General features: G+C 44.2%; 66 non-coding genes and 5 pseudogenes across 66 annotated transcripts; all 71 read right to left on the bottom strand.

Annotated features, from left to right (window-relative positions):
• Window positions 1-28: 28 nt before the first annotated feature.
• LOC131718591 (5S ribosomal RNA) lies at window positions 29-147 on the bottom strand. Its single transcript, XR_009317488.1, has one exon. It is a non-coding gene; the product is annotated as a 5S ribosomal RNA (ribosomal RNA).
• Window positions 148-247: 100 nt separating this feature from the next.
• On the bottom strand, window positions 248-366 carry LOC131718590 (5S ribosomal RNA). Its single transcript, XR_009317487.1, has one exon. It is a non-coding gene; the product is annotated as a 5S ribosomal RNA (ribosomal RNA).
• Window positions 367-466: 100 nt separating this feature from the next.
• On the bottom strand, window positions 467-585 carry LOC131718589 (5S ribosomal RNA). Its single transcript, XR_009317486.1, has one exon. It is a non-coding gene; the product is annotated as a 5S ribosomal RNA (ribosomal RNA).
• A 100-nt stretch (window positions 586-685) lies between these two features.
• Window positions 686-794, bottom strand: LOC131715092 (5S ribosomal RNA; annotated as a pseudogene).
• A 114-nt stretch (window positions 795-908) lies between these two features.
• Window positions 909-1027, bottom strand: LOC131718588 (5S ribosomal RNA). Its single transcript, XR_009317485.1, has one exon. It is a non-coding gene; the product is annotated as a 5S ribosomal RNA (ribosomal RNA).
• Window positions 1028-1127: 100 nt separating this feature from the next.
• On the bottom strand, window positions 1128-1246 carry LOC131720747 (5S ribosomal RNA). The gene has a single exon (XR_009319644.1). It is a non-coding gene; the product is annotated as a 5S ribosomal RNA (ribosomal RNA).
• Window positions 1247-1346: 100 nt separating this feature from the next.
• Window positions 1347-1465, bottom strand: LOC131718587 (5S ribosomal RNA). The gene has a single exon (XR_009317484.1). It is a non-coding gene; the product is annotated as a 5S ribosomal RNA (ribosomal RNA).
• Window positions 1466-1579: 114 nt separating this feature from the next.
• On the bottom strand, window positions 1580-1698 carry LOC131711842 (5S ribosomal RNA). Its single transcript, XR_009313731.1, has one exon. It is a non-coding gene; the product is annotated as a 5S ribosomal RNA (ribosomal RNA).
• Window positions 1699-1798: 100 nt separating this feature from the next.
• LOC131718586 (5S ribosomal RNA) lies at window positions 1799-1917 on the bottom strand. Its single transcript, XR_009317483.1, has one exon. It is a non-coding gene; the product is annotated as a 5S ribosomal RNA (ribosomal RNA).
• A 114-nt stretch (window positions 1918-2031) lies between these two features.
• On the bottom strand, window positions 2032-2150 carry LOC131718585 (5S ribosomal RNA). The gene has a single exon (XR_009317482.1). It is a non-coding gene; the product is annotated as a 5S ribosomal RNA (ribosomal RNA).
• A 114-nt stretch (window positions 2151-2264) lies between these two features.
• LOC131718584 (5S ribosomal RNA) lies at window positions 2265-2383 on the bottom strand. The gene has a single exon (XR_009317481.1). It is a non-coding gene; the product is annotated as a 5S ribosomal RNA (ribosomal RNA).
• A 114-nt stretch (window positions 2384-2497) lies between these two features.
• On the bottom strand, window positions 2498-2616 carry LOC131710740 (5S ribosomal RNA). The gene has a single exon (XR_009312622.1). It is a non-coding gene; the product is annotated as a 5S ribosomal RNA (ribosomal RNA).
• A 100-nt stretch (window positions 2617-2716) lies between these two features.
• On the bottom strand, window positions 2717-2835 carry LOC131718583 (5S ribosomal RNA). Its single transcript, XR_009317480.1, has one exon. It is a non-coding gene; the product is annotated as a 5S ribosomal RNA (ribosomal RNA).
• A 100-nt stretch (window positions 2836-2935) lies between these two features.
• Window positions 2936-3054, bottom strand: LOC131718582 (5S ribosomal RNA). Its single transcript, XR_009317479.1, has one exon. It is a non-coding gene; the product is annotated as a 5S ribosomal RNA (ribosomal RNA).
• A 100-nt stretch (window positions 3055-3154) lies between these two features.
• Window positions 3155-3273, bottom strand: LOC131718580 (5S ribosomal RNA). Its single transcript, XR_009317477.1, has one exon. It is a non-coding gene; the product is annotated as a 5S ribosomal RNA (ribosomal RNA).
• A 100-nt stretch (window positions 3274-3373) lies between these two features.
• On the bottom strand, window positions 3374-3482 carry LOC131715091 (5S ribosomal RNA; annotated as a pseudogene).
• A 114-nt stretch (window positions 3483-3596) lies between these two features.
• LOC131718579 (5S ribosomal RNA) lies at window positions 3597-3715 on the bottom strand. Its single transcript, XR_009317476.1, has one exon. It is a non-coding gene; the product is annotated as a 5S ribosomal RNA (ribosomal RNA).
• Window positions 3716-3815: 100 nt separating this feature from the next.
• LOC131720745 (5S ribosomal RNA) lies at window positions 3816-3934 on the bottom strand. The gene has a single exon (XR_009319642.1). It is a non-coding gene; the product is annotated as a 5S ribosomal RNA (ribosomal RNA).
• A 100-nt stretch (window positions 3935-4034) lies between these two features.
• Window positions 4035-4153, bottom strand: LOC131718578 (5S ribosomal RNA). The gene has a single exon (XR_009317475.1). It is a non-coding gene; the product is annotated as a 5S ribosomal RNA (ribosomal RNA).
• Window positions 4154-4253: 100 nt separating this feature from the next.
• Window positions 4254-4372, bottom strand: LOC131711785 (5S ribosomal RNA). Its single transcript, XR_009313673.1, has one exon. It is a non-coding gene; the product is annotated as a 5S ribosomal RNA (ribosomal RNA).
• Window positions 4373-4472: 100 nt separating this feature from the next.
• LOC131718577 (5S ribosomal RNA) lies at window positions 4473-4591 on the bottom strand. The gene has a single exon (XR_009317474.1). It is a non-coding gene; the product is annotated as a 5S ribosomal RNA (ribosomal RNA).
• A 100-nt stretch (window positions 4592-4691) lies between these two features.
• LOC131718576 (5S ribosomal RNA) lies at window positions 4692-4810 on the bottom strand. Its single transcript, XR_009317473.1, has one exon. It is a non-coding gene; the product is annotated as a 5S ribosomal RNA (ribosomal RNA).
• A 100-nt stretch (window positions 4811-4910) lies between these two features.
• LOC131718575 (5S ribosomal RNA) lies at window positions 4911-5029 on the bottom strand. The gene has a single exon (XR_009317472.1). It is a non-coding gene; the product is annotated as a 5S ribosomal RNA (ribosomal RNA).
• Window positions 5030-5129: 100 nt separating this feature from the next.
• LOC131718574 (5S ribosomal RNA) lies at window positions 5130-5248 on the bottom strand. Its single transcript, XR_009317471.1, has one exon. It is a non-coding gene; the product is annotated as a 5S ribosomal RNA (ribosomal RNA).
• A 100-nt stretch (window positions 5249-5348) lies between these two features.
• On the bottom strand, window positions 5349-5467 carry LOC131718573 (5S ribosomal RNA). Its single transcript, XR_009317470.1, has one exon. It is a non-coding gene; the product is annotated as a 5S ribosomal RNA (ribosomal RNA).
• Window positions 5468-5567: 100 nt separating this feature from the next.
• Window positions 5568-5686, bottom strand: LOC131711765 (5S ribosomal RNA). Its single transcript, XR_009313653.1, has one exon. It is a non-coding gene; the product is annotated as a 5S ribosomal RNA (ribosomal RNA).
• Window positions 5687-5786: 100 nt separating this feature from the next.
• LOC131718572 (5S ribosomal RNA) lies at window positions 5787-5905 on the bottom strand. The gene has a single exon (XR_009317469.1). It is a non-coding gene; the product is annotated as a 5S ribosomal RNA (ribosomal RNA).
• Window positions 5906-6005: 100 nt separating this feature from the next.
• Window positions 6006-6124, bottom strand: LOC131718571 (5S ribosomal RNA). The gene has a single exon (XR_009317468.1). It is a non-coding gene; the product is annotated as a 5S ribosomal RNA (ribosomal RNA).
• A 114-nt stretch (window positions 6125-6238) lies between these two features.
• Window positions 6239-6357, bottom strand: LOC131718569 (5S ribosomal RNA). Its single transcript, XR_009317466.1, has one exon. It is a non-coding gene; the product is annotated as a 5S ribosomal RNA (ribosomal RNA).
• A 114-nt stretch (window positions 6358-6471) lies between these two features.
• Window positions 6472-6590, bottom strand: LOC131718568 (5S ribosomal RNA). Its single transcript, XR_009317465.1, has one exon. It is a non-coding gene; the product is annotated as a 5S ribosomal RNA (ribosomal RNA).
• Window positions 6591-6690: 100 nt separating this feature from the next.
• On the bottom strand, window positions 6691-6809 carry LOC131718567 (5S ribosomal RNA). The gene has a single exon (XR_009317464.1). It is a non-coding gene; the product is annotated as a 5S ribosomal RNA (ribosomal RNA).
• A 100-nt stretch (window positions 6810-6909) lies between these two features.
• On the bottom strand, window positions 6910-7028 carry LOC131718566 (5S ribosomal RNA). The gene has a single exon (XR_009317463.1). It is a non-coding gene; the product is annotated as a 5S ribosomal RNA (ribosomal RNA).
• A 100-nt stretch (window positions 7029-7128) lies between these two features.
• On the bottom strand, window positions 7129-7247 carry LOC131718565 (5S ribosomal RNA). The gene has a single exon (XR_009317462.1). It is a non-coding gene; the product is annotated as a 5S ribosomal RNA (ribosomal RNA).
• Window positions 7248-7347: 100 nt separating this feature from the next.
• Window positions 7348-7466, bottom strand: LOC131718563 (5S ribosomal RNA). The gene has a single exon (XR_009317461.1). It is a non-coding gene; the product is annotated as a 5S ribosomal RNA (ribosomal RNA).
• A 100-nt stretch (window positions 7467-7566) lies between these two features.
• Window positions 7567-7685, bottom strand: LOC131718562 (5S ribosomal RNA). The gene has a single exon (XR_009317460.1). It is a non-coding gene; the product is annotated as a 5S ribosomal RNA (ribosomal RNA).
• Window positions 7686-7785: 100 nt separating this feature from the next.
• Window positions 7786-7904, bottom strand: LOC131718561 (5S ribosomal RNA). Its single transcript, XR_009317459.1, has one exon. It is a non-coding gene; the product is annotated as a 5S ribosomal RNA (ribosomal RNA).
• A 100-nt stretch (window positions 7905-8004) lies between these two features.
• LOC131718560 (5S ribosomal RNA) lies at window positions 8005-8123 on the bottom strand. The gene has a single exon (XR_009317458.1). It is a non-coding gene; the product is annotated as a 5S ribosomal RNA (ribosomal RNA).
• Window positions 8124-8223: 100 nt separating this feature from the next.
• Window positions 8224-8342, bottom strand: LOC131718559 (5S ribosomal RNA). Its single transcript, XR_009317457.1, has one exon. It is a non-coding gene; the product is annotated as a 5S ribosomal RNA (ribosomal RNA).
• A 114-nt stretch (window positions 8343-8456) lies between these two features.
• Window positions 8457-8575, bottom strand: LOC131718557 (5S ribosomal RNA). Its single transcript, XR_009317455.1, has one exon. It is a non-coding gene; the product is annotated as a 5S ribosomal RNA (ribosomal RNA).
• A 100-nt stretch (window positions 8576-8675) lies between these two features.
• LOC131718556 (5S ribosomal RNA) lies at window positions 8676-8794 on the bottom strand. Its single transcript, XR_009317454.1, has one exon. It is a non-coding gene; the product is annotated as a 5S ribosomal RNA (ribosomal RNA).
• A 100-nt stretch (window positions 8795-8894) lies between these two features.
• LOC131718555 (5S ribosomal RNA) lies at window positions 8895-9013 on the bottom strand. The gene has a single exon (XR_009317453.1). It is a non-coding gene; the product is annotated as a 5S ribosomal RNA (ribosomal RNA).
• Window positions 9014-9113: 100 nt separating this feature from the next.
• Window positions 9114-9232, bottom strand: LOC131718554 (5S ribosomal RNA). Its single transcript, XR_009317452.1, has one exon. It is a non-coding gene; the product is annotated as a 5S ribosomal RNA (ribosomal RNA).
• A 114-nt stretch (window positions 9233-9346) lies between these two features.
• On the bottom strand, window positions 9347-9465 carry LOC131718553 (5S ribosomal RNA). The gene has a single exon (XR_009317451.1). It is a non-coding gene; the product is annotated as a 5S ribosomal RNA (ribosomal RNA).
• Window positions 9466-9565: 100 nt separating this feature from the next.
• On the bottom strand, window positions 9566-9684 carry LOC131718551 (5S ribosomal RNA). The gene has a single exon (XR_009317449.1). It is a non-coding gene; the product is annotated as a 5S ribosomal RNA (ribosomal RNA).
• A 100-nt stretch (window positions 9685-9784) lies between these two features.
• Window positions 9785-9903, bottom strand: LOC131718550 (5S ribosomal RNA). The gene has a single exon (XR_009317448.1). It is a non-coding gene; the product is annotated as a 5S ribosomal RNA (ribosomal RNA).
• A 114-nt stretch (window positions 9904-10017) lies between these two features.
• Window positions 10018-10136, bottom strand: LOC131713072 (5S ribosomal RNA). Its single transcript, XR_009314960.1, has one exon. It is a non-coding gene; the product is annotated as a 5S ribosomal RNA (ribosomal RNA).
• A 100-nt stretch (window positions 10137-10236) lies between these two features.
• LOC131718549 (5S ribosomal RNA) lies at window positions 10237-10355 on the bottom strand. The gene has a single exon (XR_009317447.1). It is a non-coding gene; the product is annotated as a 5S ribosomal RNA (ribosomal RNA).
• A 100-nt stretch (window positions 10356-10455) lies between these two features.
• On the bottom strand, window positions 10456-10574 carry LOC131718548 (5S ribosomal RNA). Its single transcript, XR_009317446.1, has one exon. It is a non-coding gene; the product is annotated as a 5S ribosomal RNA (ribosomal RNA).
• Window positions 10575-10688: 114 nt separating this feature from the next.
• Window positions 10689-10807, bottom strand: LOC131718547 (5S ribosomal RNA). The gene has a single exon (XR_009317445.1). It is a non-coding gene; the product is annotated as a 5S ribosomal RNA (ribosomal RNA).
• A 114-nt stretch (window positions 10808-10921) lies between these two features.
• LOC131710353 (5S ribosomal RNA) lies at window positions 10922-11040 on the bottom strand. Its single transcript, XR_009312225.1, has one exon. It is a non-coding gene; the product is annotated as a 5S ribosomal RNA (ribosomal RNA).
• A 114-nt stretch (window positions 11041-11154) lies between these two features.
• Window positions 11155-11273, bottom strand: LOC131718545 (5S ribosomal RNA). The gene has a single exon (XR_009317443.1). It is a non-coding gene; the product is annotated as a 5S ribosomal RNA (ribosomal RNA).
• A 100-nt stretch (window positions 11274-11373) lies between these two features.
• On the bottom strand, window positions 11374-11492 carry LOC131718544 (5S ribosomal RNA). Its single transcript, XR_009317442.1, has one exon. It is a non-coding gene; the product is annotated as a 5S ribosomal RNA (ribosomal RNA).
• Window positions 11493-11606: 114 nt separating this feature from the next.
• Window positions 11607-11725, bottom strand: LOC131718543 (5S ribosomal RNA). The gene has a single exon (XR_009317441.1). It is a non-coding gene; the product is annotated as a 5S ribosomal RNA (ribosomal RNA).
• A 100-nt stretch (window positions 11726-11825) lies between these two features.
• On the bottom strand, window positions 11826-11944 carry LOC131718542 (5S ribosomal RNA). The gene has a single exon (XR_009317440.1). It is a non-coding gene; the product is annotated as a 5S ribosomal RNA (ribosomal RNA).
• A 100-nt stretch (window positions 11945-12044) lies between these two features.
• On the bottom strand, window positions 12045-12163 carry LOC131718541 (5S ribosomal RNA). Its single transcript, XR_009317439.1, has one exon. It is a non-coding gene; the product is annotated as a 5S ribosomal RNA (ribosomal RNA).
• A 100-nt stretch (window positions 12164-12263) lies between these two features.
• On the bottom strand, window positions 12264-12382 carry LOC131718540 (5S ribosomal RNA). The gene has a single exon (XR_009317438.1). It is a non-coding gene; the product is annotated as a 5S ribosomal RNA (ribosomal RNA).
• Window positions 12383-12496: 114 nt separating this feature from the next.
• LOC131718539 (5S ribosomal RNA) lies at window positions 12497-12615 on the bottom strand. Its single transcript, XR_009317437.1, has one exon. It is a non-coding gene; the product is annotated as a 5S ribosomal RNA (ribosomal RNA).
• A 101-nt stretch (window positions 12616-12716) lies between these two features.
• On the bottom strand, window positions 12717-12835 carry LOC131718538 (5S ribosomal RNA). The gene has a single exon (XR_009317436.1). It is a non-coding gene; the product is annotated as a 5S ribosomal RNA (ribosomal RNA).
• A 100-nt stretch (window positions 12836-12935) lies between these two features.
• On the bottom strand, window positions 12936-13054 carry LOC131720723 (5S ribosomal RNA). The gene has a single exon (XR_009319620.1). It is a non-coding gene; the product is annotated as a 5S ribosomal RNA (ribosomal RNA).
• A 114-nt stretch (window positions 13055-13168) lies between these two features.
• On the bottom strand, window positions 13169-13287 carry LOC131718537 (5S ribosomal RNA). The gene has a single exon (XR_009317435.1). It is a non-coding gene; the product is annotated as a 5S ribosomal RNA (ribosomal RNA).
• A 100-nt stretch (window positions 13288-13387) lies between these two features.
• Window positions 13388-13496, bottom strand: LOC131715090 (5S ribosomal RNA; annotated as a pseudogene).
• Window positions 13497-13610: 114 nt separating this feature from the next.
• On the bottom strand, window positions 13611-13749 carry LOC131713861 (5S ribosomal RNA; annotated as a pseudogene).
• A 100-nt stretch (window positions 13750-13849) lies between these two features.
• LOC131718536 (5S ribosomal RNA) lies at window positions 13850-13968 on the bottom strand. The gene has a single exon (XR_009317434.1). It is a non-coding gene; the product is annotated as a 5S ribosomal RNA (ribosomal RNA).
• Window positions 13969-14068: 100 nt separating this feature from the next.
• LOC131718534 (5S ribosomal RNA) lies at window positions 14069-14187 on the bottom strand. The gene has a single exon (XR_009317432.1). It is a non-coding gene; the product is annotated as a 5S ribosomal RNA (ribosomal RNA).
• A 114-nt stretch (window positions 14188-14301) lies between these two features.
• On the bottom strand, window positions 14302-14420 carry LOC131718533 (5S ribosomal RNA). The gene has a single exon (XR_009317431.1). It is a non-coding gene; the product is annotated as a 5S ribosomal RNA (ribosomal RNA).
• A 100-nt stretch (window positions 14421-14520) lies between these two features.
• On the bottom strand, window positions 14521-14639 carry LOC131718532 (5S ribosomal RNA). The gene has a single exon (XR_009317430.1). It is a non-coding gene; the product is annotated as a 5S ribosomal RNA (ribosomal RNA).
• A 100-nt stretch (window positions 14640-14739) lies between these two features.
• Window positions 14740-14858, bottom strand: LOC131718531 (5S ribosomal RNA). The gene has a single exon (XR_009317429.1). It is a non-coding gene; the product is annotated as a 5S ribosomal RNA (ribosomal RNA).
• Window positions 14859-14972: 114 nt separating this feature from the next.
• Window positions 14973-15091, bottom strand: LOC131718530 (5S ribosomal RNA). Its single transcript, XR_009317428.1, has one exon. It is a non-coding gene; the product is annotated as a 5S ribosomal RNA (ribosomal RNA).
• A 114-nt stretch (window positions 15092-15205) lies between these two features.
• On the bottom strand, window positions 15206-15324 carry LOC131718529 (5S ribosomal RNA). The gene has a single exon (XR_009317427.1). It is a non-coding gene; the product is annotated as a 5S ribosomal RNA (ribosomal RNA).
• A 100-nt stretch (window positions 15325-15424) lies between these two features.
• On the bottom strand, window positions 15425-15533 carry LOC131715089 (5S ribosomal RNA; annotated as a pseudogene).
• A 114-nt stretch (window positions 15534-15647) lies between these two features.
• Window positions 15648-15766, bottom strand: LOC131718528 (5S ribosomal RNA). The gene has a single exon (XR_009317426.1). It is a non-coding gene; the product is annotated as a 5S ribosomal RNA (ribosomal RNA).
• Between the last annotated feature and the right edge of the window lie 5 nt (window positions 15767-15771).

Below are 15771 nucleotides of genomic sequence, written 5' to 3'. Positions count from 1 at the left end.
CTCCACACATTTCAATTGTAAAATGTAATGCCTGCAGCACTTGATATTCCCAGGTGGTCTCCCATCCAAGTACTAACCAAGCCCAACATTGCTTAGCTTCTGAGATCAGACGAGATCAGGCTTATTCAAGGTGGTGTGGCCGCAGGCGATTGCATTTCTGCTTTCATGACTTTTATGTTTAGTGAGCTGGGGGTGATTCCTCCAAAATTTCCTTTTGTCCTCCACACATTTCAATTGTAAAATGTAATGCCTGCAGCACTTGATATTCCCAGGTGGTCTCCCATCCAAGTACTAACCAAGCCCAACATTGCTTAGCTTCTGAGATCAGACGAGATCAGGCTTATTCAAGGTGGTGTGGCCGCAGGCGATTGCATTTCTGCTTTCATGACTTTTATGTTTAGTGAGCTGGGGGTGATTCCTCCAAAATTTCCTTTTGTCCTCCACACATTTCAATTGTAAAATGTAATGCCTGCAGCACTTGATATTCCCAGGTGGTCTCCCATCCAAGTACTAACCAAGCCCAACATTGCTTAGCTTCTGAGATCAGACGAGATCAGGCTTATTCAAGGTGGTGTGGCCGCAGGCGATTGCATTTCTGCTTTCATGACTTTTATGTTTAGTGAGCTGGGGGTGATTCCTCCAAAATTTCCTTTTGTCCTCCACACATTTCAATTGTAAAATGTAATGCCTGCAGCACTTGATATTCCCAGGTGGTCTCCCATCCAAGTACTAACCAAGCCCAACATTGCTTAGCTTCTGAGATCAGGCTTATTCAAGGTGGTGTGGCCGCAGGCGATTGCATTTCTGCTTTCATGACTTTTATGTTTAGTGAGCTGGGGGTGATTCCTCCAAAATTTCCTTTTGTCCTCCACACATTTCAATTGTAAAATGTAATTACAAAAATGTAATGCCTGCAGCACTTGATATTCCCAGGTGGTCTCCCATCCAAGTACTAACCAAGCCCAACATTGCTTAGCTTCTGAGATCAGACGAGATCAGGCTTATTCAAGGTGGTGTGGCCGCAGGCGATTGCATTTCTGCTTTCATGACTTTTATGTTTAGTGAGCTGGGGGTGATTCCTCCAAAATTTCCTTTTGTCCTCCACACATTTCAATTGTAAAATGTAATGCCTGCAGCACTTGATATTCCCAGGTGGTCTCCCACCCAAGTACTAACCAAGCCCAACATTGCTTAGCTTCTGAGATCAGACGAGATCAGGCTTATTCAAGGTGGTGTGGCCGCAGGCGATTGCATTTCTGCTTTCATGACTTTTATGTTTAGTGAGCTGGGGGTGATTCCTCCAAAATTTCCTTTTGTCCTCCACACATTTCTATTGTAAAATGTAATGCCTGCAGCACTTGATATTCCCAGGTGGTCTCCCATCCAAGTACTAACCAAGCCCAACATTGCTTAGCTTCTGAGATCAGACGAGATCAGGCTTATTCAAGGTGGTGTGGCCGCAGGCGATTGCATTTCTGCTTTCATGACTTTTATGTTTAGTGAGCTGGGGGTGATTCCTCCAAAATTTCCTTTTGTCCTCCACACATTTCAATTGTAAAATGTAATTACAAAAATGTAATGCCTGCAGCACTTGATATTCCCAGGTGGTCTCCCATCCAAGTACTAACCAAGCCCAACATTGCTTAGCTTCTGAGATCAGACAAGATCAGGCTTATTCAAGGTGGTGTGGCCGCAGGCGACTGCATTTCTGCTTTCATGACTTTTATGTTTAGTGAGCTGGGGGTGATTCCTCCAAAATTTCCTTTTGTCCTCCACACATTTCAATTGTAAAATGTAATGCCTGCAGCACTTGATATTCCCAGGTGGTCTCCCATCCAAGTACTAACCAAGCCCAACATTGCTTAGCTTCTGAGATCAGACGAGATCAGGCTTATTCAAGGTGGTGTGGCCGCAGGCGATTGCATTTCTGCTTTCATGACTTTTATGTTTAGTGAGCTGGGGGTGATTCCTCCAAAATTTCCTTTTGTCCTCCACACATTTCAATTGTAAAATGTAATTACAAAAATGTAATGCCTGCAGCACTTGATATTCCCAGGTGGTCTCCCATCCAAGTACTAACCAAGCCCAACATTGCTTAGCTTCTGAGATCAGACGAGATCAGGCTTATTCAAGGTGGTGTGGCCGCAGGCGATTGCATTTCTGCTTTCATGACTTTTATGTTTAGTGAGCTGGGGGTGATTCCTCCAAAATTTCCTTTTGTCCTCCACACATTTCAATTGTAAAATGTAATTACTAAAATGTAATGCCTGCAGCACTTGATATTCCCAGGTGGTCTCCCATCCAAGTACTAACCAAGCCCAACATTGCTTAGCTTCTGAGATCAGACGAGATCAGGCTTATTCAAGGTGGTGTGGCCGCAGGCGATTGCATTTCTGCTTTCATGACTTTTATGTTTAGTGAGCTGGGGGTGATTCCTCCAAAATTTCCTTTTGTCCTCCACACATTTCAATTGTAAAATGTAATTACAAAAATGTAATGCCTGCAGCACTTGATATTCCCAGCTGGTCTCCCATCCAAGTACTAACCAAGCCCAACATTGCTTAGCTTCTGAGATCAGACGAGATCAGGCTTATTCAAGGTGGTGTGGCCGCAGGCGATTGCATTTCTGCTTTCATGACTTTTATGTTTAGTGAGCTGGGGGTGATTCCTCCAAAATTTCCTTTTGTTCTCCACACATTTCAATTGTAAAATGTAATGCCTGCAGCACTTGATATTCCCAGGTGGTCTCCCATCCAAGTACTAACCAAGCCCAACATTGCTTAGCTTCTGAGATCAGACGAGATCAGGCTTATTCAAGGTGGTGTGGCCGCAGGCGATTGCATTTCTGCTTTCATGACTTTTATGTTTAGTGAGCTGGGGGTGATTCCTCCAAAATTTCCTTTTGTCCTCCACACATTTCAATTGTAAAATGTAATGCCTGCAGCACTTGATATTCCCAGGTGGTCTCCCATCCAAGTACTAACCAAGCCCAACATTGCTTAGCTTCTGAGATCAGACGAGATCAGGCTTATTCAAGGTGGTGTGGCCGCAGGCGATTGCATTTCTGCTTTCATGACTTTTATGTTTAGTGAGCTGGGGGTGATTCCTCCAAAATTTCCTTTTGTCCTCCACACATTTCAATTGTAAAATGTAATGCCTGCAGCACTTGATATTCCCAGGTGGTCTCCCATCCAAGTACTAACCAAGCCCAACATTGCTTAGCTTCTGAGATCAGACGAGATCAGGCTTATTCAAGGTGGTGTGGCCGCAGGCGATTGCATTTCTGCTTTCATGACTTTTATGTTTAGTGAGCTGGGGGTGATTCCTCCAAAATTTCCTTTTGTCCTCCACACATTTCAATTGTAAAATGTAATGCCTGCAGCACTTGATATTCCCAGGTGGTCTCCCATCCAAGTACTAACCAAGCCCAACATTGCTTAGCTTCTGAGATCAGGCTTATTCAAGGTGGTGTGGCCGCAGGCGATTGCATTTCTGCTTTCATGACTTTTATGTTTAGTGAGCTGGGGGTGATTCCTCCAAAATTTCCTTTTGTCCTCCACACATTTCAATTGTAAAATGTAATTACAAAAATGTAATGCCTGCAGCACTTGATATTCCCAGGTGGTCTCCCATCCAAGTACTAACCAAGCCCAACATTGCTTAGCTTCTGAGATCAGACGAGATCAGGCTTATTCAAGGTGGTGTGGCCGCAGGCGATTGCATTTCTGCTTTCATGACTTTTATGTTTAGTGAGCTGGGGGTGATTCCTCCAAAATTTCCTTTTGTCCTCCACACATTTCAATTGTAAAATGTAATGCCTGCAGCACTTGATATTCCCAGGTGGTCTCCCACCCAAGTACTAACCAAGCCCAACATTGCTTAGCTTCTGAGATCAGACGAGATCAGGCTTATTCAAGGTGGTGTGGCCGCAGGCGATTGCATTTCTGCTTTCATGACTTTTATGTTTAGTGAGCTGGGGGTGATTCCTCCAAAATTTCCTTTTGTCCTCCACACATTTCTATTGTAAAATGTAATGCCTGCAGCACTTGATATTCCCAGGTGGTCTCCCATCCAAGTACTAACCAAGCCCAACATTGCTTAGCTTCTGAGATCAGACGAGATCAGGCTTATTCAAGGTGGTGTGGCCGCAGGCGATTGCATTTCTGCTTTCATGACTTTTATGTTTAGTGAGCTGGGGGTGATTCCTCCAAAATTTCCTTTTGTCCTCCACACATTTCAATTGTAAAATGTAATGCCTGCAGCACTTGATATTCCCAGGTGGTCTCCCATCCAAGTACTAACCAAGCCCAACATTGCTTAGCTTCGGAGATCAGACGAGATCAGGCTTATTCAAGGTGGTGTGGCCGCAGGCGATTGCATTTCTGCTTTCATGACTTTTATGTTTAGTGAGCTGGGGGTGATTCCTCCAAAATTTCCTTTTGTCCTCCACACATTTCAATTGTAAAATGTAATGCCTGCAGCACTTGATATTCCCAGGTGGTCTCCCATCCAAGTACTAACCAAGCCCAACATTGCTTAGCTTCTGAGATCAGACGAGATCAGGCTTATTCAAGGTGGTGTGGCCGCAGGCGATTGCATTTCTGCTTTCATGACTTTTATGTTTAGTGAGCTGGGGGTGATTCCTCCAAAATTTCCTTTTGTCCTCCACACATTTCAATTGTAAAATGTAATGCCTGCAGCACTTGATATTCCCAGGTGGTCTCCCATCCAAGTACTAACCAAGCCCAACATTGCTTAGCTTCTGAGATCAGACGAGATCAGGCTTATTCAAGGTGGTGTGGCCGCAGGCGATTGCATTTCTGCTTTCATGACTTTTATGTTTAGTGAGCTGGGGGTGATTCCTCCAAAATTTCCTTTTGTCCTCCACACATTTCAATTGTAAAATGTAATGCCTGCAGCACTTGATATTCCCAGGTGGTCTCCCATCCAAGTACTAACCAAGCCCAACATTGCTTAGCTTCTGAGATCAGACGAGATCAGGCTTATTCAAGGTGGTGTGGCCGCAGGCGATTGCATTTCTGCTTTCATGACTTTTATGTTTAGTGAGCTGGGGGTGATTCCTCCAAAATTTCCTTTTGTCCTCCACACATTTCAATTGTAAAATGTAATGCCTGCAGCACTTGATATTCCCAGGTGGTCTCCCATCCAAGTACTAACCAAGCCCAACATTGCTTAGCTTCTGAGATCAGACGAGATCAGGCTTATTCAAGGTGGTGTGGCCGCAGGCGATTGCATTTCTGCTTTCATGACTTTTATGTTTAGTGAGCTGGGGGTGATTCCTCCAAAATTTCCTTTTGTCCTCCACACATTTCAATTGTAAAATGTAATGCCTGCAGCACTTGATATTCCCAGGTGGTCTCCCATCCAAGTACTAACCAAGCCCAACATTGCTTAGCTTCTGAGATCAGACGAGATCAGGCTTATTCAAGGTGGTGTGGCCGCAGGCGATTGCATTTCTGCTTTCATGACTTTTATGTTTAGTGAGCTGGGGGTGATTCCTCCAAAATTTCCTTTTGTCCTCCACACATTTCAATTGTAAAATGTAATGCCTGCAGCACTTGATATTCCCAGGTGGTCTCCCATCCAAGTACTAACCAAGCCCAACATTGCTTAGCTTCTGAGATCAGACGAGATCCGGCTTATTCAAGGTGGTGTGGCCGCAGGCGATTGCATTTCTGCTTTCATGACTTTTATGTTTAGTGAGCTGGGGGTGATTCCTCCAAAATTTCCTTTTGTCCTCCACACATTTCAATTGTAAAATGTAATGCCTGCAGCACTTGATATTCCCAGGTGGTCTCCCATCCAAGTACTAACCAAGCCCAACATTGCTTAGCTTCTGAGATCAGACGAGATCAGGCTTATTCAAGGTGGTGTGGCCGCAGGCGATTGCATTTCTGCTTTCATGACTTTTATGTTTAGTGAGCTGGGGGTGATTCCTCCAAAATTTCCTTTTGTCCTCCACACATTTCAATTGTAAAATGTAATGCCTGCAGCACTTGATATTCCCAGGTGGTCTCCCATCCAAGTACTAACCAAGCCCAACATTGCTTAGCTTCTGAGATCAGACGAGATCAGGCTTATTCAAGGTGGTGTGGCCGCAGGCGATTGCATTTCTGCTTTCATGACTTTTATGTTTAGTGAGCTGGGGGTGATTCCTCCAAAATTTCCTTTTGTCCTCCACACATTTCAATTGTAAAATGTAATTACAAAAATGTAATGCCTGCAGCACTTGATATTCCCAGGTGGTCTCCCATCCAAGTACTAACCAAGCCCAACATTGCTTAGCTTCTGAGATCAGACGAGATCAGGCTTATTCAAGGTGGTGTGGCCGCAGGCGATTGCATTTCTGCTTTCATGACTTTTATGTTTAGTGAGCTGGGGGTGATTCCTCCAAAATTTCCTTTTGTCCTCCACACATTTCAATTGTAAATTGTAATTACAAAAATGTAATGCCTGCAGCACTTGATATTCCCAGGTGGTCTCCCATCCAAGTACTAACCAAGCCCAACATTGCTTAGCTTCTGAGATCAGACGAGATCAGGCTTATTCAAGGTGGTGTGGCCGCAGGCGATTGCATTTCTGCTTTCATGACTTTTATGTTTAGTGAGCTGGGGGTGATTCCTCCAAAATTTCCTTTTGTCCTCCACACATTTCAATTGTAAAATGTAATGCCTGCAGCACTTGATATTCCCAGGTGGTCTCCCATCCAAGTACTAACCAAGCCCAACATTGCTTAGCTTCTGAGATCAGACGAGATCAGGCTTATTCAAGGTGGTGTGGCCGCAGGCGATTGCATTTCTGCTTTCATGACTTTTATGTTTAGTGAGCTGGGGGTGATTCCTCCAAAATTTCCTTTTGTCCTCCACACATTTCAATTGTAAAATGTAATGCCTGCAGCACTTGATATTCCCAGGTGGTCTCCCATCCAAGTACTAACCAAGCCCAACATTGCTTAGCTTCTGAGATCAGACGAGATCAGGCTTATTCAAGGTGGTGTGGCCGCAGGCGATTGCATTTCTGCTTTCATGACTTTTATGTTTAGTGAGCTGGGGGTGATTCCTCCAAAATTTCCTTTTGTCCTCCACACATTTCAATTGTAAAATGTAATGCCTGCAGCACTTGATATTCCCAGGTGGTCTCCCATCCAAGTACTAACCAAGCCCAACATTGCTTAGCTTCTGAGATCAGACGAGATCAGGCTTATTCAAGGTGGTGTGGCCGCAGGCGATTGCATTTCTGCTTTCATGACTTTTATGTTTAGTGAGCTGGGGGTGATTCCTCCAAAATTTCCTTTTGTCCTCCACACATTTCAATTGTAAAATGTAATGCCTGCAGCACTTGATATTCCCAGGTGGTCTCCCATCCAAGTACTAACCAAGCCCAACATTGCTTAGCTTCTGAGATCAGACGAGATCAGGCTTATTCAAGGTGGTGTGGCCGCAGGCGATTGCATTTCTGCTTTCATGACTTTTATGTTTAGTGAGCTGGGGGTGATTCCTCCAAAATTTCCTTTTGTCCTCCACACATTTCAATTGTAAAATGTAATGCCTGCAGCACTTGATATTCCCAGGTGGTCTCCCATCCAAGTACTAACCAAGCCCAACATTGCTTAGCTTCTGAGATCAGACGAGATCAGGCTTATTCAAGGTGGTGTGGCCGCAGGCGATTGCATTTCTGCTTTCATGACTTTTATGTTTAGTGATCTGGGGGTGATTCCTCCAAAATTTCCTTTTGTCCTCCACACATTTCAATTGTAAAATGTAATGCCTGCAGCACTTGATATTCCCAGGTGGTCTCCCATCCAAGTACTAACCAAGCCCAACATTGCTTAGCTTCTGAGATCAGACGAGATCAGGCTTATTCAAGGTGGTGTGGCCGCAGGCGATTGCATTTCTGCTTTCATGACTTTTATGTTTAGTGAGCTGGGGGTGATTCCTCCAAAATTTCCTTTTGTCCTCCACACATTTCAATTGTAAAATGTAATGCCTGCAGCACTTGATATTCCCAGGTGGTCTCCCATCCAAGTACTAACCAAGCCCAACATTGCTTAGCTTCTGAGATCAGACGAGATCAGGCTTATTCAAGGTGGTGTGGCCGCAGGCGATTGCATTTCTGCTTTCATGACTTTTATGTTTAGTGAGCTGGGGGTGATTCCTCCAAAATTTCCTTTTGTCCTCCACACATTTCAATTGTAAAATGTAATGCCTGCAGCACTTGATATTCCCAGGTGGTCTCCCATCCAAGTACTAACCAAGCCCAACATTGCTTAGCTTCTGAGATCAGACGAGATCAGGCTTATTCAAGGTGGTGTGGCCGCAGGCGATTGCATTTCTGCTTTCATGACTTTTATGTTTAGTGAGCTGGGGGTGATTCCGCCAAAATTTCCTTTTGTCCTCCACACATTTCAATTGTAAAATGTAATTACAAAAATGTAATGCCTGCAGCACTTGATATTCCCAGGTGGTCTCCCATCCAAGTACTAACCAAGCCCAACATTGCTTAGCTTCTGAGATCAGACGAGATCAGGCTTATTCAAGGTGGTGTGGCCGCAGGCGATTGCATTTCTGCTTTCATGACTTTTATGTTTAGTGAGCTGGGGGTGATTCCTCCAAAATTTCCTTTTGTCCTCCACACATTTCAATTGTAAAATGTAATGCCTGCAGCACTTGATATTCCCAGGTGGTCTCCCATCCAAGTACTAACCAAGCCCAACATTGCTTAGCTTCTGAGATCAGACGAGATCAGGCTTATTCAAGGTGGTGTGGCCGCAGGCGATTGCATTTCTGCTTTCATGTCTTTTATGTTTAGTGAGCTGGGGGTGATTCCTCCAAAATTTCCTTTTGTCCTCCACACATTTCAATTGTAAAATGTAATGCCTGCAGCACTTGATATTCCCAGGTGGTCTCCCATCCAAGTACTAACCAAGCCCAACATTGCTTAGCTTCTGAGATCAGACGAGATCAGGCTTATTCAAGGTGGTGTGGCCGCAGGCGATTGCATTTCTGCTTTCATGACTTTTATGTTTAGTGAGCTGGGGGTGATTCCTCCAAAATTTCCTTTTGTCCTCCACACATTTCAATTGTAAAATGTAATGCCTGCAGCACTTGATATTCCCAGGTGGTCTCCCATCCAAGTACTAACCAAGCCCAACATTGCTTAGCTTCTGAGATCAGACGAGATCAGGCTTATTCAAGGTGGTGTGGCCGCAGGCGATTGCATTTCTGCTTTCATGACTTTTATGTTTAGTGAGCTGGGGGTGATTCCTCCAAAATTTCCTTTTGTCCTCCACACATTTCAATTGTAAAATGTAATTACAAAAATGTAATGCCTGCAGCACTTGATATTCCCAGGTGGTCTCCCATCCAAGTACTAACCAAGCCCAACATTGCTTAGCTTCTGAGATCAGACGAGATCAGGCTTATTCAAGGTGGTGTGGCCGCAGGCGATTGCATTTCTGCTTTCATGACTTTTATGTTTAGTGAGCTGGGGGTGATTCCTCCAAAATTTCCTTTTGTCCTCCACACATTTCAATTGTAAAATGTAATGCCTGCAGCACTTGATATTCCCAGGTGGTCTCCCATCCAAGTACTAACCAAGCCCAACATTGCTTAGCTTCTGAGATCAGACGAGATCAGGCTTATTCAAGGTGGTGTGGCCGCAGGCGATTGCATTTCTGCTTTCATGACTTTTATGTTTAGTGAGCTGGGGGTGATTCCTCCAAAATTTCCTTTTGTCCTCCACACATTTCAATTGTAAAATGTAATGCCTGCAGCACTTGATATTCCCAGGTGGTCTCCCATCCAAGTACTAACCAAGCCCAACATTGCTTAGCTTCTGAGATCAGACGAGATCAGGCTTATTCAAGGTGGTGTGGCCGCAGGCGATTGCATTTCTGCTTTCATGACTTTTATGTTTAGTGAGCTGGGGGTGATTCCTCCAAAATTTCCTTTTGTCCTCCACACATTTCAATTGTAAAATGTAATTACAAAAATGTAATGCCTGCAGCACTTGATATTCCCAGGTGGTCTCCCATCCAAGTCCTAACCAAGCCCAACATTGCTTAGCTTCTGAGATCAGACGAGATCAGGCTTATTCAAGGTGGTGTGGCCGCAGGCGATTGCATTTCTGCTTTCATGACTTTTATGTTTAGTGAGCTGGGGGTGATTCCTCCAAAATTTCCTTTTGTCCTCCACACATTTCAATTGTAAAATGTAATGCCTGCAGCACTTGATATTCCCAGGTGGTCTCCCATCCAAGTACTAACCAAGCCCAACATTGCTTAGCTTCTGAGATCAGACGAGATCAGGCTTATTCAAGGTGGTGTGGCCGCAGGCGATTGCATTTCTGCTTTCATGACTTTTATGTTTAGTGAGCTGGGGGTGATTCCTCCAAAATTTGCTTTTGTCCTCCACACATTTCAATTGTAAAATGTAATGCCTGCAGCACTTGATATTCCCAGGTGGTCTCCCATCCAAGTACTAACCAAGCCCAACATTGCTTAGCTTCTGAGATCAGACGAGATCAGGCTTATTCAAGGTGGTGTGGCCGCAGGCGATTGCATTTCTGCTTTCATGACTTTTATGTTTAGTGAGCTGGGGGTGATTCCTCCAAAATTTCCTTTTGTCCTCCACACATTTCAATTGTAAAATGTAATTACAAAAATGTAATGCCTGCAGCACTTGATATTCCCAGGTGGTCTCCCATCCAAGTACTAACCAAGCCCAACATTGCTTAGCTTCTGAGATCAGACGAGATCAGGCTTATTCAAGGTGGTGTGGCCGCAGGCGATTGCATTTCTGCTTTCATGACTTTTATGTTTAGTGAGCTGGGGGTGATTCCTCCAAAATTTCCTTTTGTCCTCCACACATTTCAATTGTAAAATGTAATTACAAAAATGTAATGCCTGCAGCACTTGATATTCCCAGGTGGTCTCCCATCCAAGTACTAACCAAGCCCAACGTTGCTTAGCTTCTGAGATCAGACGAGATCAGGCTTATTCAAGGTGGTGTGGCCACAGGCGATTGCATTTCTGCTTTCATGACTTTTATGTTTAGTGAGCTGGGGGTGATTTCTCCAAAATTTCCTTTTGTCCTCCACACATTTCAATTGTAAAATGTAATTACAAAAATGTAATGCCTGCAGCACTTGATATTCCCAGGTGGTCTCCCATCCAAGTACTAACCAAGCCCAACATTGCTTAGCTTCTGAGATCAGACGAGATCAGGCTTATTCAAGGTGGTGTGGCCGCAGGCGATTGCAGTTCTGCTTTCATGACTTTTATGTTTAGTGAGCTGGGGGTGATTCCTCCAAAATTTCCTTTTGTCCTCCACACATTTCTATTGTAAAATGTAATGCCTGCAGCACTTGATATTCCCAGGTGGTCTCCCATCCAAGTACTAACCAAGCCCAACATTGCTTAGCTTCTGAGATCAGACGAGATCAGGCTTATTCAAGGTGGTGTGGCCGCAGGCGATTGCATTTCTGCTTTCATGACTTTTATGTTTAGTGAGCTGGGGGTGATTCCTCCAAAATTTCCTTTTGTCCTCCACACATTTCAATTGTAAAATGTAATTACAAAAATGTAATGCCTGCAGCACTTGATATTCCCAGGTGGTCTCCCATCCAAGTACTAACCAAGCCCAACATTGCTTAGCTTCTGAGATCAGACGAGATCAGGCTTATTCAAGGTGGTGTGGCCGCAGGCGATTGCATTTCTGCTTTCATGACTTTTATGTTTAGTGAGCTGGGGGTGATTCCTCCAAAATTTCCTTTTGTCCTCCACACATTTCAATTGTAAAATGTAATGCCTGCAGCACTTGATATTCCCAGGTGGTCTCCCATCCAAGTACTAACCAAGCCCAACATTGCTTAGCTTCTGAGATCAGACGAGATCAGGCTTATTCAAGGTGGTGTGGCCGCAGGCGATTGCATTTCTGCTTTCATGACTTTTATGTTTAGTGAGCTGGGGGTGATTCCTCCAAAATTTCCTTTTGTCCTCCACACATTTCAATTGTAAAATGTAATGCCTGCAGCACTTGATATTCCCAGGTGGTCTCCCATCCAAGTACTAACCAAGCCCAACATTGCTTAGCTTCTGAGATCAGACGAGATCAGGCTTATTCAAGGTGGTGTGGCCGCAGGCGATTGCATTTCTGCTTTCATGACTTTTATGTTTAGTGAGCTGGGGGTGATTCCTCCAAAATTTCCTTTTGTCCTCCACACATTTCAATTGTAAAATGTAATGCCTGCAGCACTTGATATTCCCAGGTGGTCTCCCATCCAAGTACTAACCAAGCCCAACATTGCTTAGCTTCTGAGATCAGACGAGATCAGGCTTATTCAAGGTGGTGTGGCCGCAGGCGATTGCTGTTCTGCTTTCATGACTTTTATGTTTAGTGAGCTGGGGGTGATTCCTCCAAAATTTCCTTTTGTCCTCCACACATTTCAATTGTAAAATGTAATTACAAAAATGTAATGCCTGCAGCACTTGATATTCCCAGGTGGTCTCCCATCCAAGTACTAACCAAGCCCAACATTGCTTAGCTTCTGAGATCAGACGAGATCAGGCTTATTCAAGGTGGTGTGGCCGCAGGCGATTGCATTTCTGCTTTCATGACTTTTATGTTTAGTGAGCTGGGGGGTGATTCCTCCAAAATTTCCTTTTGTCCTCCACACATTTCAATTGTAAAATGTAATGCCTGCAGCACTTGATATTCCCAGGTGGTCTCCCATCCAAGTACTAACCAAGCCCAACATTGCTTAGCTTCTGAGATCAGACGAGATCAGGCTTATTCAAGGTGGTGTGGCCGCAGGCGATTGCATTTCTGCTTTCATGACTTTTATGTTTAGTGAGCTGGGGGTGATTCCTCCAAAATTTCCTTTTGTCCTCCACACATTTCAATTGTAAAATGTAATGCCTGCAGCACTTGATATTCCCAGGTGGTCTCCCATCCAAGTACTATCCAAGCCCAACATTGCTTAGCTTCTGAGATCAGACGAGATCAGGCTTATTCAAGGTGGTGTGGCCGCAGGCGATTGCATTTCTGCTTTCAAGACTTTTATGTTTAGTGAGCTGGGGGTGATTCCTCCAAAATTTCCTTTTGTCCTCCACACATTTCAATTGTAAAATGTAATTACAAAAATGTAATGCCTGCAGCACTTGATATTCCCAGGTGGTCTCCCATCCAAGTACTAACCAAGCCCAACATTGCTTAGCTTCTGAGATCAGACGAGATCAGGCTTATTCAAGGTGGTGTGGCCGCAGGCGATTGCATTTCTGCTTTCATGACTTTTATGTTTAGTGAGCTGGGGGTGATTCCTCCAAAATTTCCTTTTGTCCTCCACACATTTCAATTGTAAAATGTAATGCCTGCAGCACTTGATATTCCCAGGTGGTCTCCCATCCAAGTACTAACCAAGCCCAACATTGCTTAGCTTCTGAGATCAGGCTTATTCAAGGTGGTGTGGCCGCAGGCGATTGCATTTCTGCTTTCATGACTTTTATGTTTAGTGAGCTGGGGGTGATTCCTCCAAAATTTCCTTTTGTCCTCCACACATTTCAATTGTAAAATGTAATTACAAAAATGTAATGCCTGCAGCACTTGATATTCCCAGGTGGTCTCCCATCCAAGTACTAACCAAGCCCAACATTGCTTAGCTTCTGAGATCAGACGAGATCAGACGAGATCAGACGAGATCAGGCTTATTCAAGGTGGTGTGGCCGCAGGCGAGTGCATTTCTGCTTTCATGACTTTTATGTTTAGTGAGCTGGGGGTGATTCCTCCAAAATTTCCTTTTGTCCTCCACACATTTCAATTGTAAAATGTAATGCCTGCAGCACTTGATATTCCCAGGTGGTCTCCCATCCAAGTACTAACCAAGCCCAACATTGCTTAGCTTCTGAGATCAGACGAGATCAGGCTTATTCAAGGTGGTGTGGCCGCAGGCGATTGCATTTCTGCTTTCATGACTTTTATGTTTAGTGAGCTGGGGGTGATTCCTCCAAAATTTCCTTTTGTCCTCCACACATTTCAATTGTAAAATGTAATGCCTGCAGCACTTGATATTCCCAGGTGGTCTCCCATCCAAGTACTAACCAAGCCCAACATTGCTTAGCTTCTGAGATCAGACGAGATCAGGCTTATTCAAGGTGGTGTGGCCGCAGGCGATTGCATTTCTGCTTTCATGACTTTTATGTTTAGTGAGCTGGGGGTGATTCCTCCAAAATTTCCTTTTGTCGTCCACACATTTCAATTGTAAAATGTAATTACAAAAATGTAATGCCTGCAGCACTTGATATTCCCAGGTGGTCTCCCATCCAAGTACTAACCAAGCCCAACATTGCTTAGCTTCTGAGATCAGACGAGATCAGGCTTATTCAAGGTGGTGTGGCCGCAGGCGATTGCATTTCTGCTTTCATGACTTTTATGTTTAGTGAGCTGGGGGTGATTCCTCCAAAATTTCCTTTTGTCCTCCACACATTTCAATTGTAAAATGTAATGCCTGCAGCACTTGATATTCCCAGGTGGTCTCCCATCCAAGTACTAACCAAGCCCAACATTGCTTAGCTTCTGAGATCAGACGAGATCAGGCTTATTCAAGGTGGTGTGGCCGCAGGCGATTGCATTTCTGCTTTCATGACTTTTATGTTTAGTGAGCTGGGGGTGATTCCTCCAAAATTTCCTTTTGTCCTCCACACATTTCAATTGTAAAATGTAATGCCTGCAGCACTTGATATTCCCAGGTGGTCTCCCATCCAAGTACTAACCAAGCCCAACATTGCTTAGCTTCTGAGATCAGACGAGATCAGGCTTATTCAAGGTGGTGTGGCCGCAGGCGATTGCATTTCTGCTTTCATGACTTTTATGTTTAGTGAGCTGGGGGTGATTCCTCCAAAATTTCCTTTTGTCCTCCACACATTTCAATTGTAAAATGTAATTACAAAAATGTAATGCCTGCAGCACTTGATATTCCCAGGTGGTCTCCCATCCAAGTACTAACCAAGCCCAACATTGCTTAGCTTCTGAGATCAGACGAGATCAGGCTTATTCAAGGTGGTGTGGCCGCAGGCGATTGCATTTCTGCTTTCATGACTTTTATGTTTAGTGAGCTGGGGGTGATCCCTCCAAAATTTCCTTTTGTCCTCCACACATTTCAATTGTAAAATGTAATTACAAAAATGTAATGCCTGCAGCACTTGATATTCCCAGGTGGTCTCCCATCCAAGTACTAACCAAGCCCAACATTGCTTAGCTTCTGAGATCAGACGAGATCAGGCTTATTCAAGGTGGTGTGGCCGCAGGCGATTGCATTTCTGCTTTCATGACTTTTATGTTTAGTGAGCTGGGGGTGATTCCTCCAAAATTTCCTTTTGTCCTCCACACATTTCAATTGTAAAATGTAATGCCTGCAGCACTTGATATTCCCAGGTGGTCTCCCATCCAAGTACTAACCAAGCCCAACATTGCTTAGCTTCTGAGATCAGGCTTATTCAAGGTGGTGTGGCCGCAGGCGATTGCATTTCTGCTTTCATGACTTTTATGTTTAGTGAGCTGGGGGTGATTCCTCCAAAATTTCCTTTTGTCCTCCACACATTTCAATTGTAAAATGTAATTACAAAAATGTAATGCCTGCAGCACTTGATATTCCCAGGTGGTCTCCCATCCAAGTACTAACCAAGCCCAACATTGCTTAGCTTCTGAGATCAGACGAGATCAGGCTTATTCAAGGTGGTGTGGCCGCAGGCGATTG

This window comes from Acipenser ruthenus, chromosome 44 (genome assembly GCF_902713425.1).
Source record: "Acipenser ruthenus chromosome 44, fAciRut3.2 maternal haplotype, whole genome shotgun sequence".
Taxonomy (NCBI): Eukaryota; Metazoa; Chordata; class Actinopteri; order Acipenseriformes; family Acipenseridae; genus Acipenser; species Acipenser ruthenus.
This window is presented reverse-complemented; position numbering and strand designations above follow the sequence as displayed.